Source organism: Dendrobium catenatum, unplaced genomic scaffold (genome assembly GCF_001605985.2).
Source record: "Dendrobium catenatum unplaced genomic scaffold, ASM160598v2 fragScaff_scaffold_636, whole genome shotgun sequence".
In the NCBI taxonomy this organism is placed as follows: Eukaryota; Viridiplantae; Streptophyta; class Magnoliopsida; order Asparagales; family Orchidaceae; genus Dendrobium; species Dendrobium catenatum.
The window spans coordinates 641,172-661,447 of NW_021319098.1; the positions used below are offsets into that span (position 1 = coordinate 641,172).

At 34.8% G+C, this 20,276-nt stretch overlaps 1 long non-coding RNA gene across 1 annotated transcript; it reads left to right on the top strand.

Annotated features, from left to right (window-relative positions):
* Positions 1-11,428: 11,428 nt before the first annotated feature.
* LOC110110296 lies at positions 11,429-19,898 on the top strand. Its single transcript, XR_002304681.2, has 2 exons — positions 11,429-11,900; positions 19,019-19,898. It is a non-coding gene; the product is annotated as an uncharacterized LOC110110296 (long non-coding RNA).
* The last annotated feature ends 378 nt before the right edge of the window (positions 19,899-20,276 follow it).

A 20,276-nucleotide genomic window follows, 5' to 3' on the forward strand; every position in this document is an offset into this window, starting at 1 on the left:
TATGGGGACCGGTAATTATTGTAATTAAGAAAGCCATAGGGGCCTTAATTTCTCCTTTAATCCGGAGCTAATCTCCAACAAGAAGAAGTGGATTAGTGATTGTTAGAAGCTAGAGCTTTTATCTCACTTTGATTAGTTGGTGAAAGAAAAGGCCGACATCCACCAACTATAATGCCGCATGGTTAGAGGAGCTAATCGCATGATTAGTACTTTTTTGTAGTGGATTTAATTTAAATTAATTGATGGTACGTGGGAATTAAAGTTGCTTACTATAAGAATTATTGTCTCAATATTAATCATTAACTTACAATTTAAAAGATTAAAATCATTAAAAGTTAATACCTTTATTTAAGAATAAAAATATAAAATAAATTGGTCAATTTGTGGGATATTAAAAGGGAAAAAAAGATATAGTTCAATAATATCAGATAATTTTCATTGAAAGAATACATTTAATTTCAACACGACATGATAAAATATTATTTTTGAGATGAATACAAAAAAGATGTCAGTTGTAATAAAATTTGTAATATACTATCCATCAAATATAATCATGCATCCTGAGAAATTTAAAAAAAAAAGTTAGAATATTATAATGAGAATTTAATTTAGAAAGAGTTTTAATATTTTTGAATTTATTTCAAGATGAATAAAATATAAAATTAATTGATTATATATGTTTGTATTTTTTGGTCCAATCTCAATTAGTGTAAATTTTACTAATTTGCCATCCATTAGAATGTTTTAGTTTATAAATAGAAGTGCATTGCATTGTCTGCAAAGTGAATTTGAATAAAGGATTTAGCTTGGTTTCTCTTCTCCAAGAGCTCCTCTTTTTCCCCCCTCTCCCTCTCTCATCCAACAAGATCCAAGAAACTTAAGCTTCTTCCAAGAATTTTGGAAACAGATATATTTGTCCATAGATATTAAAAATTTTTCTCATAATAAAATAATTGTAATTGTTGTTCTTTATTTTGTATTTTTTACTATGCATTTCTAAGACATTTTAAAAAGTTAGAGAACATCTAATTTCATAAATTCGACATCATTAAATAAATTAATCATAAAAAATAGATGGATCAAAAAATTTTCATGAATTATTGATGTTGCATCAGAAATATTTTATTGTAAAGTCATTCAAAATGCATGGAACCTAACATTACTTACAAACCCACTCAATGGGCCTAATGGAATGGGCTGATATCGGTCTAATTTTTAAAATTAGAGCCCATCTAATCTGCAATCACAGAGCTAGCTGAAGAGCTGTGCCGCTTGGTTGGGCACAATTAAAGATTATCTCATAGCCGGAACAGATCTTCTATTATGAACGGCGTGGCAGTGCTTAAGGGCCCCTCAAGCTATCTAATTAGTCTATTTTATAGTTCCCTGACAACAATAATCATTGGGCCGGCCTTTTTTTAATAATTAAAAATACCCACCAGAGCCCACAGGGTTTCCATTCACAAATAAAACCAAAAAGAAAAATTATTACCTAGTTGTCATTAAGAATATCATTAAGTTGAAACCGGATGTAACATTCATCATCAATATGATTTGCTCAAATTTATAGTCATTATATGACTTGTCTAAAAAAAAAAAGATTTGCTCAAATTTCATAAAATTAGACTCCAAATGTTAATAGAAATTTTCCCTTATATTTAAATAGCATGAAATTATATAATTTATAATTACAAATAATATAAAAAATATTATGTTTATTTTTAAATTTATGATAAAATAATGAAAATATCAAGACATTTACATTCACTAGAGTAATTTCCGTATAAGGCAAACAAAATTTTCCTCCATTTATATATGATAATGAGATATTTCACATTTCATATCATATATTTTTGGGTGAACTCATTTCATGCCACGTGTTAATTTTTAGTTGTTATTCCAACTCATTTTTTTCCTTTTTATTAAATAATTTTAATTATGGGTGACATAATTATTATTTCAAATGAGAATAGGCTAAATAGCTTACACTAAATTTTAGAGATACACAACTTTAATATATAATATATAGTTAAAAAATGAAGACAATAAATTTGAGTGCATAATTATTTAACTTTTTTTTTAATTTAAGAGTGCAAAAGCTATAATAATTACTATGCAGTTAAAAAGATCGGATCTGATGGTCGACATAAGAAATTTCTCCCATCTCATCCGGGCTCTAATTCCCTAAATGTCCCAAAAAAAACTATGCTGTTAAACATTAGTAATAATTATCATTAAAATGATTGTAATCTTTATTTAAGATGATAATAATAGTGTAATTTTTTAAATACAAGTTGGCTCCATATTTAATACCATTTTTACTTTAAGGGAGAGAGAGAGAAAGGGAGAGAGGGGAAGAGTAGGAGTGCAAAAAGAAAAGGTCCTTTATGTTTCCTTTGTGGTGTGTGCACTAAATACGCCTCGACAAGAGTTTTCTCTGGTGACTTCTGTGTCACCCTTCGTTCAATTACTCCTCTCCTCTCCCTCCCTCTCTCTCTCTCTCTTTCTCTCTGTGGCCTCTTGCTTCTGGCTTTTGTATTTGGCCCTTTAATTAGATATGGCAGGTCGGGTCTTCCTTCCTCTCCTTTCCTCTTCATTCATATTAAATACACAATGGCTAAAAGCAGCTAGGTAGCAGAAGAAGAGGCCGGCCATGGCCAAGTTCATCTATGCAATGTTACTACTGTTCTTCACCATCACAGCTGCTTCTCTAATTCTGCTTATGGAAGCTTCTCATTCTCCAATTCCTTCTTCATTGATATTGAATGCTACATTCGATCAAGACAAGAGAATGGTTCCTGCTGGATCTAATCCTCTACATAACAGGTAGAAATCGATCATGAAATGCAACCACCGTCCGGCTTCATCAGATTAATTATGGGACGCCAACCATTTCATTTTTGAGTTTTTCTTACTCCTTGCAGAGTTTTGGTTTCATTTTTTGAAATTTCACCATGTCTGTATATGCTTTTCCATCAATGGGTCTTCTTCTTTTTACTGCTGTGTACATGCAAGGAAAATATCTTCTAATTTATTTTTATATGTTGATATATAAAGAAGTATATATATATATATATATGGCTGTAGTTAAGTTCTAATTTCTGTGAATTCATTACGGTGAAAAAATGACATCAGGACCTCTTAAGCACTGCTGTTTGCCTTATTTTTTAATTTATTTTTATATAATTTTTATACATATATATCAGTCAAAATAGTTTTATGTAAGACAACTAAACAATAACTTAAGACAAATTCCATACAAGTCAAAATACAAAGGACGTGTGCTGCATCATGCTTAGTAGTTAGTAGGAGTAAGGTAGTTCTAATATAATTTTTTATTCAAAATATTGGACAAAATTTTTGGAATTAATTAAATTGCACAAAACTTGGGTGAGGAGATTTTGATTATCCAGTTTTAGTTAATATGAATAAAATCTAAGAGTTGATTCATTTTTAAAAAAAATTGATGAATATATAATTCATCATCATGCATGATCAAACTTATATTAGAATATTCAGGTTAATTTTTTTGATTAATTCACAAAGATATTCCTAATTAATTTGATTAATAGTGAGCTTAAATGTGGTCAGGTTCTTTCTTAATTATTGGCATGCATCAAGTACTTGTTGGACCACACTACAGGCCTGCTTTGATTACATGATATAGGATAGTAAATGAAATAATTATTCGCTAATTAATTGTAAATCCTCATCAGTTAGCTTTAGCTATAATGTTGATTTGAAAAAGGTTGAGAAATTAGCTCCATCTGCGTTGTGTTGTGTTGTGTTGTTGCAAGGTGTCTTTGTATTGCTGGAAGGAAGACGCTGATCGATCGACATATAGTTATGATAGGTAGTTGTGGTGTTTATAGTTTTGATGAAAGATGTGATAGAGAGGCTCAGGCTATTATTATAAAGAAGAGGAGAAGTGGGCAGAAATTCTGCAGCTTTTGCCTTCTTCTTTCTCTTCAAGTGCAAAACGGCAATCGAGAAGAGAACAAGCATAGTTGTTTGGTTGACGATGCCCATCGCAATGCTGCTTCTTGTCTTGAATGGGTCCTTGCTTGCCATATATATATATCTGTACAATTATGATCGATGCATTCAACATACTTTTACGCAGCTTTTATTTAATGCTTGGACATGTGGGAATTATATTACGAGTCAGTTTGATTGGACATTGTTGTGTTTACTTTAAAATATTAATGAAATTATGTTCTAAATGTAAAATTTTTTTTAGTCTCGACTTTCTCTCTCCTCAAAAGATATTTTCGTTTTTATAAAATTTTCTCTCTCTTCCAAATGACTGAAATTAGCTTTATAATACACAGATCGGCCCGGCCGATCGCCAAATCGTCCCGGGACGATCAGACCAGAAAAATCGTCCTGGACGGTTCCCAGAACTATTCTCAGGCCGATATTTTCTACAGTGCCGATCGGCCTAGACGATCTGAAATCGTCCTGGACAATCCTGAGAGAAAAAATCCAAATCAGAGAGGAACAGTAAGAGAACGAGGTCTCACACTGACCCAGTTTGAATGAATCCACCATTATTGGCAGTTAAGTACAAATGAGACCCTTCTTTAGGGAAGGTCTTAGCTTGATGTAACAAATATACATCATATAGCGTGTGTTACATGCTGAGATTAGAAAAAAAATCACTATTGATACATCTGTTTGGTCAGTAGAACCATAGAAGACAACGACGGAGGTCGGAAAGATCGTAGTCTGGTGAAGGTGGTTGGAGGGACCGCAGTCGACTGACTATATTGGTCATAAAAGACCGTTGTCTGACGACGCATGTCGGAAGGATCACAATCTGACTATAGAGGTCGGAAGGATCGTAGTCGGCGCATGATAGTGGCCAGAAAGATTATTGTATGGCAATGGATGTCGAAAGGACCGTAGTCGCAGACGACAGCAGTCAGAAAAGACTGTTGATCTGTGAAGGTGATTGGAAAGATCGTAGTCGGCTGGCGACAGATGTCGAAAGTTCGATGATGGGCTAAAATTTGGCTTCATATAGAAGTCCGACGAAAGTCTAGCGACAGACAGAAATCAGGCGACGGGCGGAAGTCCGGTGTCGAGTAGAAATCTGGCAATGGGCGGTAGTTTGGTGTTGGTAGAAGTTCAACGAAACTCCGACGACGGGTAAAAGTCCGGAGACAGGCAGAAGTCCAGCGACGGGCGTAAGTCCGGCGTCGGGTTGAAATCTGGCGACGGGCTGAAGTTTGACGTCAGATAGAAGTCCACTGTAAGTCCTGTGATATGAAGAAATCTTGCGACAGGTGGAAGTCCGACATCGAGTAGAAATCCATTGAAAGTCCAGTGACGGGAAGAAGTCCTTCATTTGGCAGAACTTTAGCATCACACCACATCAAGAAAAAAAAACACAATGGAAAAAATACCATGATTTAACGTGGAAAACTCCAAATTAAAAAAAAAAAAAATTAAGGAGTCACACAACACCAATAAATTGACTATGAAAAGGAAAGAAATTATACAAACCACTCTTCTCATATTCTCTTCTTATCTTTCCACACTTCTCACACCATTATACACTTAGAATGAGCAAAGAGATGCATTACAATTACACCAAATGAAATAAGAAAAGTTTTCAACCCCAACTCATAGTTATGCGGTGTAATACCTACCACACCTTAGCGATTAACATATCTCCACCACCCAAACCTTAAGTAGGGGCTGCATTGCTCTGCTTCGACCCTTCTATGAGCTCCTCATTGAGCGCAACCAATAAAATTGATTTCTAAGGTAACAATTCAATCCGACCAAATGAAAAAAATCAGATTCCACACATAACTAACATATCTCAATCTTTTGTATATTAAAGATTGATTAAAATATTTATATGCAATAATTATTAATTCACATCCAAGGTGTTGAAGACACTTTGACTTCACTCCTACTTCGTTCAAAATGTCAATTTTTTGGACATCACTTTAGAATATTATTGTACATCTGATGCAACATCTCAAGGCTTTCCTTAGGTTCTTCTAATCATTTTCCCTGCTAGCATTCTTATCAATACCTCAAATCCTCGGTTGCCTCTTTGAACAACATTTTATAGTAATCTCATTGACAACCCTTCTTCTAATATATTAAATTTTGTCTGATTGGATGACACTATTTCAAACCATCAAATTATCAGTATATTTACATTTCATTCAATCTCTTTTTTCCTTTTTGATTTCTTCCCTTAGGTTGAGAAGTATTTCCATTTCCTCCACCCCTTTATTCAAAGTATGAAAATTAATTCAATTTTGAACTATCTTTATTTTTATTTCATTAAAAAATTTTCAATTTGATTTTGCTCAAATGTTAATATAGATTCTATTTAAAATTTTATATGTAAATATTAATATTAAAAGGTGATAGTTCCTTTTTGTAAAGATAATCAATTTTGATTATTTCAACATCAGCGTATTTCTAATAAAATATTATATGTGATCATATCAATTGCGAGTCCGTAAAAAGGGCTCTACATGCGGAGCTATTATTCTGTGCGGACACCAGCCGGTTCTCCTGTACGATTACGTTTAGGTACTAAGCTTGGTACCGCTATCGAGCGCGGTACCGAGCATGATACCAAATGCGGTATATTTTTAGAATGACGTAGGCATTTTTATTGGTCTCCGGACGCCATCCCGACTATACATAGAATGATAAATCTTACTTGCGGGCCTTTTTTGTGCGCTGTGGAATATGGAATCGGATTGAAACTTCAGGTCGTGGAAAACTAAACAGGCTTTCACATCATTTCATGAACCTATATTTTGGGCCGTTGACGGGCCTGTTAAGTAAGCATTAGCAAATTTTTGTTCGTAGTGGGTTAGAGGTCGTTGACAATCTTTGCTATTGTTACAACAACGCTAGCGTTTGTGTTGGTCAAAGTCATTCTCCTTTTGCACCATTACAGTAAGTATAATGTAAGTTTCTAAGAAACAATTAAGACCTTTTAATTATCTATTAATTATAATTATAAAAAATTTGACAGCAGAGGATTCGATTTTGAAGTGATTTCAGAACCATTTTTTATCACCGTAAACCTTAAACCCAGTGCCTATTAAGGACATTGCTATGAATCTTTGCTCTCTTGAAGTAGTGAAATCCTCAACTAATAAAAGATCACTTCTCAGAATTCAATCCGAATTCATCCAAGCTTACACATTGAATAAAAAAGAGCCGTGCACCAGTTATAATTATGAAATTTGGTTTCATCTCTCCATTTTACAGGAGACTTTTCTCGGAAAAATTTTCTTACTGCTTTCTAAAGTAATTTTTTAGCACAAAAGTTTTGTAGTTCAAAAGATTTTTGTAATAGAAAGCGATCCCGAACAAAGCAAGAGTTACGATAACCATGAGCCAAATCATTCTTCTTAACCAAGGGATTAGAGTTTACATAAGGATTTTTTCTTTTTAGAAATTTCATTTTAACTAATGGTGTTGCTATCGTTAAGCTAAAGTCTTCATAAAAACTTTTGATTGTATTGTCGGGGGTTAATGTTTTATTTGAGACATCTTTCTTACTACTTTCTAAATCAAGTTTTTTTAGTAAAAAAAAATTCTTAAATTAAATTTTTTTGTACAAAAAAATGTTTTAAAAAGAAATAAGAATGATGTCCCAAAAGATGTTTCGCCTACCTGCACTTCGGCTTGTCAGACACATGAAAATGTTGATCATATTTCTACTACTTGTAAAATGCTTATTCAAGAAATCAGTTACAACAAGCTAACAATTCTGTTTCCCTTATTCAAATTCAATCTCTTCAGCAAAATACAAAAGTTAATCCGATTATGGGTCGAATTTATTATCATGCAGCATATCAAATTTGGAGGGCTCAAAATGATAAGAAGCATGGACGGTCATTTGTTGTCATGTAGTGTCTCAATGTAGGAAGAAACAGACAGGGGTTACTGTTCGCTCCAGAAAAATTATCTTTTTAAATTAACTAAGAAATGCGAACCCCACTCTCACGAACTTAGGATTCCCTTTAATTTTTCTGGAGGTAGATTGAGTTTCCTATTTAATCAGATTTCCCCTGAGAGTAGTATCAAATTTATTTAAATTTGAGTTCTACTTCCTATGAGCGCAAGCCCTCATAGTTAATTACCCCTCCTAACGTATTAAAGGAGAACTCTCGATTAAGGATGAAATATACTTAGCTTCGTCCAAGAAGTGTGAGAATGTGCAACAAAGATTTAAATTTAGTTATGGGGGATGAATGTACACCCAATCAAGATCCCATGGTTCCGTCATCCCGGGTATACCATGGTTTTTGTCTACCAACACTAACAATCATTGATTGTAGTGTCCAGGGAATCTGATTAGCAACCATGGGTTGCCTCCTCTCAGGGATCCCAAGTATACTGAAGTGACAATTTGTGAATTTTAGTTTAGTTAAGTTTAGTTTGGGCTGGGGCTTATGACTTCCTTAGAAGTTGTCCGTTAATTTGTTTAATTTGGGGCTTACAGCTCCAATTAGGAGTTACCTTGATAGTGGGACTTACAACCTCTTTTAAAGGTAGCCCAAAGAATTTGGATATGAGTGGGTCTTGTGGCTTCTATTAGAAGTTGCCTGTTAATTTATTTAGTTTGGGGCTTACGGCTCCAATTAGGAGTTGCCCGAAGAATTTTTATTGGGTAGGTCTTATGACTTCCTTAAAAGTTGCCTAATGGGGAGTCTTATGACCTAGCTCTATAAGCTAAGTGGCCCGTAGGGTGGGTCTTACAACCTAGCCCTTATAGATTAGGATGCCCGAATGGATTTGAGTTTCTATTGTAGGTTTGTTCATTTAGAAGTTCCCTAGCACGCGGGTCTTACTGCTTTGCTTAGAAGTAGCCAAAGTGGCGGGTCTTATAGATTAGTTTTATAGACTAAGATGCCCATAAGGGGTTTGAGTTTTAGTTATAGGGTAGTTTTTCTAGAAGTTCCCTAACACACGGGACTTACTGTTTTACATAGAAGTAGCCCAAATGGCGGGTCTTACAACTTAGTCATATAGGCTAAGATGCCCAAAAGGGATTTGAGTTTTAGTTATAGGGTCGTTCGTTTAGAAGTTCCCTAACACGCGGGTCTTACAACTTCACGTAGAAGTAGCCCAAATGGCGGGTCTTACAACCTAGTCATATACGCTAAGATGCCCAAAAGGGATTTGAGTTTTGGTTATAGTGTCATTCGTTTAGAAGTCCCTAACACGCGGGTCTTACTGCTTCACGTAGAAGTAGCCCAAATGACGGGTCTTACAACTTAGTTATATAGGCTAAGATGCCAAAAGAGATTTGAGTTTTGGTTATAGGGTCATTCGTTTAGAAGTTTCCTAACACGCGGGTCTTACTGCTTTACATAGAAGTAGCCCAAATGGTGGGTCTTACAACTTAGTCATATAGGCTAAGATGCCCAAAAGGGATTTGAGTTTTGGTTATAGGGTCATTCGTTTAGAAGTTTCCTAAAACGCGGGTCTTACTGTTTCACGTATAAGTAGCTCAAATGGAGGGTCTTACAACTTAGTCATATAGGCTAAGATGCCCATAAGGGATTTGAGTTTTAGTTATAGTGTCATTTGTTTAGAAGTTTCCTAAAATGTGGGTCTTACTGCTTCACGTAGAAGTAGCCCAAATGATGGGTTTTACAACTTAGCCTTATAGGCTAAGATGCCCAATTAAAGGGTCTAGAGTTAGGTTGCTTTCTAACTATTACCCCTAAAGACCGGACTTACGGCTTTCACTGAAAGTAGCCAACATAATTTTAAGAATATCGTTTCATTTAATAAATATATGTTTAGTGAAAGAATTGTTTATAGGATTTACTATTCTTGTTAGAAGTGACCTATAGGATACAGATTAGCCAGGGCATATAGCTTTAGTCATTTTACTCCCTCAATGCCAGTCTTAGTGTCATGTTTTATGCTCGTAGCTTATTTCTACTACAGCAGTTTGTGGCTTTACTTAGCATTGTCATTTATTTGTTTCTACCGCTTTCAGCACTTTGCTTTGAATGTAGTAGCATTTTACTTTTTCAGCATTTAACTTGTATTTATGATTGTGTTTTTTTTTTTTTAAATCTATTGGCTTACAGGTGCTCGTAGTTAGTGGTTGCGACTGCAGGAGCTTACAATCACAAGTGATGCAGTTGTAGAAATTAGAGCTTGCTAGGAGCATTACTAGGAGTTGGGATTTTGCTAGGAGTTTGGGACTTTGGCCAGGGACCGAGGTCGAAATCCATCAGGGGCTGGTTTTAGATTAGGATTTTGGAGACTTTCTTTGAGTTTTGTGTTTTGGTTAACTTTCTTAAGAGTTGATTTTAGTGTGAGTTGTACAACGTCCATTAGTGTGAACATTGTTTTGGATATAATTTGATTTGATTTGAATTCAATTTAATTGTATTAATTAATTGAATTGATAAAAAAATGAATTTTAATTAAAAATGTAGTTCATTCAATTTATTAGTTTAGATTTTAAGTGTATTTTAAAATTAGATGTATGTTAAATTCAATTTGAGTAAGTTAAGTTAATTTGCTCAATTAATTCATTCAATGTTTTGATGTGAAGCATTTAATCATTTAAGTTCCCTTGTTAAGTTTGGTAAATTTGAAATTATTTAATCGGTTTAGATCAAAGCTTCCAATTAATTAAAGTTTAATTTTAATAAATCTTATATCAATTGAAAATTAATTATTTAATGATTTAAAATTTTGTTAATTAAATGGTCTCAATTTAAATTAATCAATTAAAATTCTGTTATGCTCTATTTTTAATTGTTTTAAAATCTTAAGTAAATTTACAATCAATTAAAGCTTAGATAAAATTATGATTTAATTGTTTAGATTTCTGATCTGATTTTTTTTTTAATTAAATGAATGATTAATTAATGTCCCAATGTTAATTAACTAATTGAAGTTAGGCATAAAAATGTTCAATTGAATGTCTCCAACTTTCTAAAAAAAAAAGTTTAAGTTCAGGATTTTGTAGAAAATTTTGACAGCCTCCGGGCATCCTCTCCCCAGCCCCGGGAGGTAAGGAGTGGCTCGGCTCGACTGGAGCAAATCAACGGCGAGCAGATTTGGCCTTCAAAAGCTTTGAATGGCGATGATTGGTTGCCGGAGATTGTCGAAGATTGCATTTTGGCTAAGTCCTGAATTTTTAAGAAAATTTCGGCAACCTCCCGGCGTCCCCTCCTTGGCGCCGGGAGGTAAGGAGTGGCTCGACTCAACCGAACTGAAACGAATAAATGATGTCATGATGAGAAGATTGGGTCTTCAAAAGCTTCACTTGACAATGATTGTTGATTGCTGGTTATCGGAGGTCGCTCATTTGAAGATTACAGCCTCTTTCTCCTTATTGTTTATTTTTATTATAATAATAATAGAGATGTTAATAGATATAATTATTATTATTATTATAAACCTAGCTCCCTTTCTTACTCATTGTTCCAAGAAACCGAGAGAGAGGCTCTGTTTTTTGGCCAGAAAACCAGAGGTCGCTCGCTTGAGGGAGTCGAAGGTGAGATCAGAAGGTGGGGTTTGGCTTTGCTTGCAGAGGTTGAGGACAGATGGAAGGTTTATGAAAGCCTAGTTGGGCAGCGTCTATATGCGAGACGGACCAGGCTTAGGCTCCGATCTTGAACGGTAAAAGGAGGCCGGCGAAAGGCTTCAGATTCGCAAGAGAAGTCCGGTCGAAGGCCACTGATTTGTTGCTTGTATTCCTAGACAAAGAAAGCAATCTGGTTTGTTTCTTGTTTGAGACGGGCCGAAGAAGCCGAGAAATTGGAACCGGTTAGCGTCTCCCCAAAAGCGTGTGTCCCAGCCCTCAGTTGTTTTGTTCTTTTTATGTATTGAAGCAGCAGTTGTTCCCACGAAAGAGGGCCACTTCGACGACGTGGGTAAGACGACGTGCTTCAGTTATCTTTTTTTTTTCTTCTTCTTTGCTTATCTAATTTAGTTTAAATCAAATAGTGAAGCAAATGTCTGGATAAATGAATTATAATATCCATTATCATAGCACGGCCACGTTCAATTCGTCAAGGGACGACACTGATCGATTTGCTTTCATGCAGTTCAAACTATATAATTAATTGTCTTTCCAGCAAAATTCAGCAAATCGAAATATTGACTCCAACTTATTTGAGTCCAAATGGAATTATCCCAATTGTTTATATCTAAATTGTTTGTATAAACTATTGTCATCGCATGTATGAATTGCAGCTTGAACTTTCATTGTTATATATAAAAAAACTGCTGCTTAAAGCTTAAATCTATTCTTGTAATTACAAATTTATTTGCATTGATATCCAAATTTGCTTGAATTTACAGTTGCCGTTATAAAATGTAAATAAATTCATGGCTGCATCTTGACTATATAGGGCACCTTGTTGTGCATGCATAGTATTTGTCCTAATGCCTTAAAGACATTTGGATCTTTATGGATAACCACTGTTATCGTCCAATTCTTGAGCATAAGTGTTGCGACGAGCACAATTCATATATATTATGAATTTCAAACTTGACATCTTTAAGGACCCTGAAGAGGCTTACAAATCTTCTGCTGAAAGAAAATTGCCATGTAGTATCTTACTTTCACCTAAACTTCTACTGAATAATAATGAATTACGAATTTACTCAAATGAGGCATATGTATATATGGTAGTAGACCTCATATAACAGCCAAAATCCTTGCTTCTTCTTTTTTTTTTTTTCCTTTTTTTTTTTGGATTGGCACTATGGCCTTTCATAGTTAAATTCATCTAGCAGTGAATAACAAGCTTGTTCACCATATATAGACATAGCTGATTATGAGAACGTCTACCACTTCATTACTCGTTACATTATTTATCACGCGTGAAAGAAATGAGAGGCACTAATAAATTTTTTTTTTTAAACAGTTTCAAAGTTGAATATTCCCTTTGTTTGCCTCATTCTCTTCTTAACACATCACAACTGTTAGATTTTATTTCAACAGTTACCACGGGCTTCTCTCTGGTGCCCGTGAATTCCTTTTTCGCTTGATTTGAGTGGGTTTCTGTCACACCTAAAATGAGTTGTATTGGTGAGTTTCTAATACATTATGATTTACTTTACTTCACACTTTGTCCAACAAAACACCAAAAAATAAAAAAGTATCTACATTCCTTTTACACTATTTATTCTTCCTCCAATCAAACTTCCCCTTAATAAAAATGCAAATCTTCAAAGGAAAAAACAAAAAGAAAAAGTTTTGATTAATATTTGAATAATTGAAGCTGTACCAATACTATTGAATGACAATAAAGATCTGAGTCCTATATATGAATCTAAGAAGCAATGGTGGTAACAATCATGGAATGGTCTAACCTGGTACTAAATTTTATGGCTGCATATTTTTTTAGTGGTTCATACGTCGTTGATACAATGCCAAAAGTTTACAACAAAAAATGCAATGATTGAGGGAAAATAATAATACTACTTTTTCAAAGTTGTACTAATGTTTTTCATCTCAGAGCAATTGAAAAGACTTGGAATACAAGTTACCTCTACTCATGCTAGCTGCAAACACTAAAAGCAAATGATATAATAATAATAATAATAATAATAATAATTGTAAATATTTCCTTTTGTATTTCAGTATTTCTATTTCTAGGTGTTTTTTCCAGCTTAAGGGACAACTCTTGCTATTAAAGCTAGTAGAGTTGATGCTAGTTTACAGCTTACAAAGGCTTTTTGTCTCCGCTTATTTTACTTAATCTCATTGATTGAGCCGCATATTATTCCCTTTATTTTTGCAATAGCTCATATATATTACTGATATTCATTCTTGTTTAATTATGCAATAGATCTTATGTTTTATTACATGTATAATTTAAGTAAATATTGTTTGCACCATTATACTACTTTTTGTTAAATCTTTTTTTATCAACCATATAATTTAACTATTTTTTTCCGGCTCTTTTGACACCCATTTTTCTATTGGTCTAATCATTAAGCACAAAAATGTATAGGACATTAAAATCTAAGCCTACAAAAATTAACCCAAAAAGGCATAGCATAGCTTACATATTTTATAAACTTATTGCTGTGGAAGCAATGTAACACGATAAACAAAGAACAAAGCCAGAAGAAAACAATAATCAAACTATAATGTGTTTTTCTAACATTCAGAATGTCCTATTTCTTTTATTACAACAGCTATATTTATTTTTTCTCCTTCTAAATGTAATAGAGCATAAAATAAAGCATACATGTATGGTAGTACTATAGTTAGTTATATAAATAGTGGAAAATACTAAATAACGGTAACAAGGAGAGTAAGTAAGCCTGCAGTACTCAATACGGTAAAGTGATTTCACATCAGTCCTTCCCCACTTCAGAGGAATTCATTTTTGACGAATTAGTTTCATTTGTTGCAGAATCTAGTGGGTGATAAGTGGAGATATTAGTGACGTTGAATGTAGAGGAAGTAAAAATGTCTGAAGGTAAGTTCACCACATATTGTTATTTATTCTAAGTTTGATAGTAACATGGCTGATCTTCCTCGGACTCAGCTTCGAATAGGTACCTGCTGAAAAATCTCACCTTCCTGAATCGAACCATGACTAATTCACCAGGACGGAACACTTTAGACTACTAATGCACATAAACCTTATGCTTATACAATTGATTAGAGGCCTGTAATGCATTGCAAACATTTTCCAACATGGATTAGAAGTATCTAGTCATCTTAGTTGCCGCTGAATTGTGGCGCCTTGGGAGCACCGTGATATCTTCTATGTTAGTGTAGATGATATTAAAAGGAAACATACATGTTGATAGATTGGACATCGAATTATAGAAAACTCGGCCTGACTAAGAATTTCATCACATTTCTTTGGATTGTCCTACACTAAGCCTTGTAGTATATTGCCGAGTATGCGGTTCACTACCTCCGTTTGCATGTCGATTTGTGCATGATAGGCAGAGCTTAGTTTAAATTCGATTTGTAATTATTTTGAAATCTCTCCAAAAGTGACTATTAAATTTAACATCACGATCATAAGTGAAGCTTCAAGGCAGACTGTGGAGCTGAATAATTTCTCTAAAGAATAAACGAGCAATACTAAGGGCACCAAAAGTCTACTTTTAGGTGATGAAATGAGTCATATCTTTGAAAATTTATCAACTAGCACCACAATAGAATCAACACCCTTTTTTGTTTGTGGTAATCCCAATATAAAGTCAATGCTAAAGTCCTCCCAAATGGATATCGTACTGACAATGGTGTGTAAAAGCTCATGTTATAGCTGCTCCCATTATACACCTGACAAACCGGGCACCTCTCCACATACTTGGTGTCTTCTTTTCACAGATGAGGCCATATGAAGTAAGCTTGCATATGTTATATGATTTTCTCTCTCCCCAAGTGAGCCGCTAACCCTTCAGAATGCATCTCTGTAATTAGTTGTTGCCATACGGAGGAAAGCTTGTATACACAAGGAATTCCCCTTAAACAAAAAGCCATGTTTTAGTGAGTGTTCACTATAAAATTTACCTAATAAACATCGCTCCCAAGGTATGGCAAATTTTGGATCGGTGTAGTATAGATTTTTAAGTAATTCCATTCTAATGATTTCCATCTGAAGTTATACTAGTAGGGCTGAACGTCGACTCAAGGCATTGGCTACTCTGTTATGTTTTCCAGATTTATGTTTTAATACAAAACTAAACTTTTGCAAAAAAATTGTCCATCTAGCATGTATCTTGTTGATATTTTTTTGGTGTTAAAAAACTATAATGCTTAATGATCACTACAAAGTACAAAATCTTAATGTAGAAGATAATGTTCCCACTATTTAAGGGCCTGTACAACCGCATAAAATTCTTGTTCATACACACACCATCTCTACCTTGTTGGACTCATTTTCTTGCCAAAGAATTCAATCGGTTTGTTGTCTTGAGACAACACAACTCCAATCCCTACGGCTGAAGCATCTGTGTCAATGAGGAAAAGCTTTTTAAAGTCGAGTGCTGCTAGGATCAGAGTTGAAATTAGAGCTATTTTGATGGTGTCAAAGCTGTGTTGTTTCTCGATTCCCCGCTTGAAGGAATTTAGTTTCAAGCAATTAGTAATTGGGGTCATAATCATGCTAAAACCCCAAATAAATCTTTGATAAAAATTAGCTAATCCATGAACACTATGAATTTTGATAATAATATGAAGTTGTGGCCACTTGTGAATAATGAAAATCCTGCCAGGGTCCACGCTAACACTCTTCGTCGAGATAACGAAACCCAAGAAATGCAATGTTAGCATGGTGAACTCGCATTTGGGTTTGTTCAAATACAACTTATTTTTTTGTAGTACTTCAAAAATACAAGTGTTTCCAATGATCATCAACGGAGGAGCTGTACGTACTAAAATATAGTTGAAGTAGACCACATAACACTTTCATAATAAAGGTTTCAAAATTTCAATCATTAATCATAAGAACTTTGATGGTGCATTGCAACAACCAAATGACATTACCTTCTATTCATATAACTCAGTATGAGTCTTAAAGGTCGTCTTCCACTCGTCACCAGGTCGGATTCTTATTTGATGATATCCACTGTGCAAATTAAGTTTCAAAAATACTTTGGATCCCGCTAAATAGTCGAGCATATCTTCCAACCTTAGCACGTGGAATCTGTATTTGGTAGTAATCTTATTGGTAGTGCGACTATCAATGTACATTCTCCAGGAATTGTCTTTCTTTGGGACCAACAGAGCTGGTACTGCACAAGGGCTGAGACTAGGTTGTACTAGTAATTTATGCAATAACTCATCAATGATCTTTTACCGCTGTTGCTTTTCAGTTGCGCTCATTTTGTAGTGCGGTAGGTTAGGCAGTGAGTCACCGGAAGTGAAATCAATTTGGTGTTGTATGGAATGCATTGGGGGAAGTTCATCTGGGAGATCAACTGGTATTATATCTTTGAATTTAGCTAGTAGCTGGTATAATTCTGTTGGATGTTTGGTTTTATTAGTGTCAATATGTCCCTCAGCCACCACAATAGCTAAAACAATTTTCATTTCACGTCCTGATCGTAGTAGGGAATTATCGGATATGATGCATAAAGCGAATTTATCATTACTGTTAGTGATGTTACTACTCTGGGAATTGGGTAGTAAGCAAAACTTGTGCCCCTTCCAATCGAATGAATAGACATTAGCTCGTCTGTCATATAAGACTCCTATGTTGAACTGCCAGGGCTTGCCGAGAATTAAATGGTAAACATCCATATAAATGAAGTCACATGGGATCTCACATTTATAATGTAGCTCACTCGACACATGTCAAACACAGGGATGTCGAGTCCCTACTTGACCCAGCTCATCTTGTATGGACTTGGATTTCTTGTTGTCTTAAGTTGCAATGCCTAGACTACTATAGAAATGATATTCTTAGTGCAACCATTGTCAATTAGAAGTTCACGTACCTTACTGTTAGACCGGTCCAGTAAGTTCACGTACCTTACTGTTAGACCGGTCCACTGGACCGGTCCAGCCGGTCCACGCGGGACCGGCAGTTCGCAAAAAAAGAACGAAACCTCCGCCTCCTGCGGAGATCGGGCGGCACGTCCGCTCAAATAGAGCTTTTTAGGAAACGTTTTTTAGGGTTTTGGGAGGGAAATTTGAATGTAGGGACTGTTTTGGGATTTCCTTTTGATTTGTATGCATTAAATAGTTGATTTGGCTAGGGTTTGAGTATCTTGAATTTGGCTGAAATTTGAGATCTCTTAGATTTAGGTTTTCTTTGGGCTCTAGCGGCGTCTAGAGATTTGGGAGAGATCAATCCTCCTCTCGAATTGAGAATCAATTGTATCTTGTTGTTTTTATTCATCTACTAGTGAAATACAAGCTTTCCCTTGAGTTTTCTCTCAGTTTTCTCGCAATTTCTCGCTGTTTTCTTGTGTGTGGCTGCTGTCCTCTGCTGAAAACAGCAGTTTCCTTCTTGTTTTACTTCTGATTTGGCTAGGAGATACTTGAAATCAAGTATTTCCTATCACTTACCTTTAATTGTTAATTGTGCATTTAGTCCTGAAGATGACATTGAACTGAGAAGCAGCAACTTCTATAAGACACACACAATTGTCTCTCCCTTATCTCCAATATTTCCCCATACTCCTCGTCATTCTCAACTTCAGTTGTAGTGACATTAGATTCTAGTTTGCCTTCCATCAATTGTAGTTTTTGAATGTTTTGGCATTCATTAGACTTACGACCCAACTAGAAACATATGAAGCACTTCAAAGTGGTCGGCCTACTTTATGGATTCTCCTTTGCTGGAGCCTTCAACTTGTTGGGACCTTTATTCTCATCCATTTGCGAGATTCATATCATAGGAGAAGTGAGTTTGGTGCTAGGTTTAGGTACATTGGCAGCACTCAAATTTTGGCCCTTATTATCCAAAGTAGCAAAATCATTGAAACGGCGACGGTGTATAAAAGAACGCGATAGATGATTGAGTTGCATATTTGCATTCAACACAAAGTTAACAGCATGTGATAATGACTACACAGAATCCAGCTCCAGCTTGTCTTGAATTGCATCATTCAGTCCCCCAATGTAATCACGAGCTACTATTTGTTAGCCTCTTTTAGATTGTTGTGAGCACTAAGGCGGTAGAACTCCTTTGTATAATCACTAAAGCTCCTATGGCCTTGGTGATATTACTGAAATTTCATATATAACATTTGCTCAAAGTCGATGGGTAAGTAGTGTCCCTCGAAGGAGCTCTTTTATTCTAGGCCAATTTCGAACATTGATTTTCAAAAAATACGGTAAGTGATTCCACATCACTTAGGCTTCGTTTCTTACTGTTTTATTTTTAAGATCTCGATCATAATTTCTATCCAATCATTATTTTTTTGCTCCTTAAGAAAAATTGTATTAAAAAGTTGTATTCTACAATAGCTTTTTTATCTCAAACGAAGCCTTAATGATTGGTAGTGAGTAGTTCCCTATGCGGCATAAACATTCGAAGAAGGATTTTAACAAACCAATTTGCAGGTAGCGATTTCACAAGCATGCTCATGATGCCGGATAAAAAAAAATGAATAGGCAGATTAGCAGGAATGAATATGAGAAGACTCATCACCTCTTTGAGTGAATCTAGCAGAAACTGATGACAAGAACTCATCATCTTTGCAGTGACGTTCAATTCCTCTCCCTAAGAACATGCAAGCTGTTCCATGCGAAATTTGATCGGCCTCAACCGTGTACTCGAAACTTGAACGAAAGCAGATGTGGCCATGAAGTTCTGCAGCTATCAATCATTCTCATGCTACAGATTCTTGGACCAGCATTGTGTAGTACAACTTCATAAAAACTCTCTCTTATTGCCTAAAGAAGTAGATAATTTATAAATTAAAGCAGCTGTACTTATAAAAATGAGAAAAAAAATAAACAGATATTAAATGTGGTGTTGGTAGTTGGCGTTTGATGATATATATAAGTGTACAGTTTCGTTGGATGCAAGGTATCAGATCTGGCTAAGTAGCCCGTAGCAAGCCCCAAGTCCAAAGTGTCATTATCCATACAGATCTCTGATGAAGACCTGACATTACTCTTCAGCGTCAGTGTCCTCTTGAATTGGACCACTGCACCAACCAGACTCCATCTTGCTTAATAGTTTTCCTTTTTTTTTTTTTTGTTCCTGTTTGATAAGTATTATTTCTTGTGATTAATTAAGCAGCTGCTGGCCTGGTACCAAAAACAAAGGGAAAAGAAAGGAAGGAAAACTCGCGGTGAGGTTACCATGTAATGATATTTCTGTCTCATTCGTTCCTATCTTGCATGGTAAAGCAGATTGAGACAAGATGCTTGCAAGACTAAGAGATATTATATTACAGGAAACAAAATTCTTAATGAATGGAGTGTTTAATATTAATTCTTATTCAGCTTACAATTGTTTACTAATATATAGCAAAATTCAGGAGGAGTAAATAATTATATTGTATCTTAATTTGTTAAAATCTCTATTGTAATTAATTTAAATTACAAGAAAGGTAAGTTGTTAAAAACTTTCCTTTAACAACATTAATCTTGTTACTCTTATTAACAAAATTAGTTTAACAATAATTTATACACTTTTCTTAACCAAGTCTATAATATTAAAGGAGAAAATTATTGCTATTGATAACAAAAATTTAGCAAGAGATTTGTGACTCTTGTTAAAGTTCTGAAAATCATTAGTAAAATCAGCAATCTGGCATTGATTTCTCTAATGTATTTTAGTTGTGCCTCGTGAAAAATAGAACTCACTGTA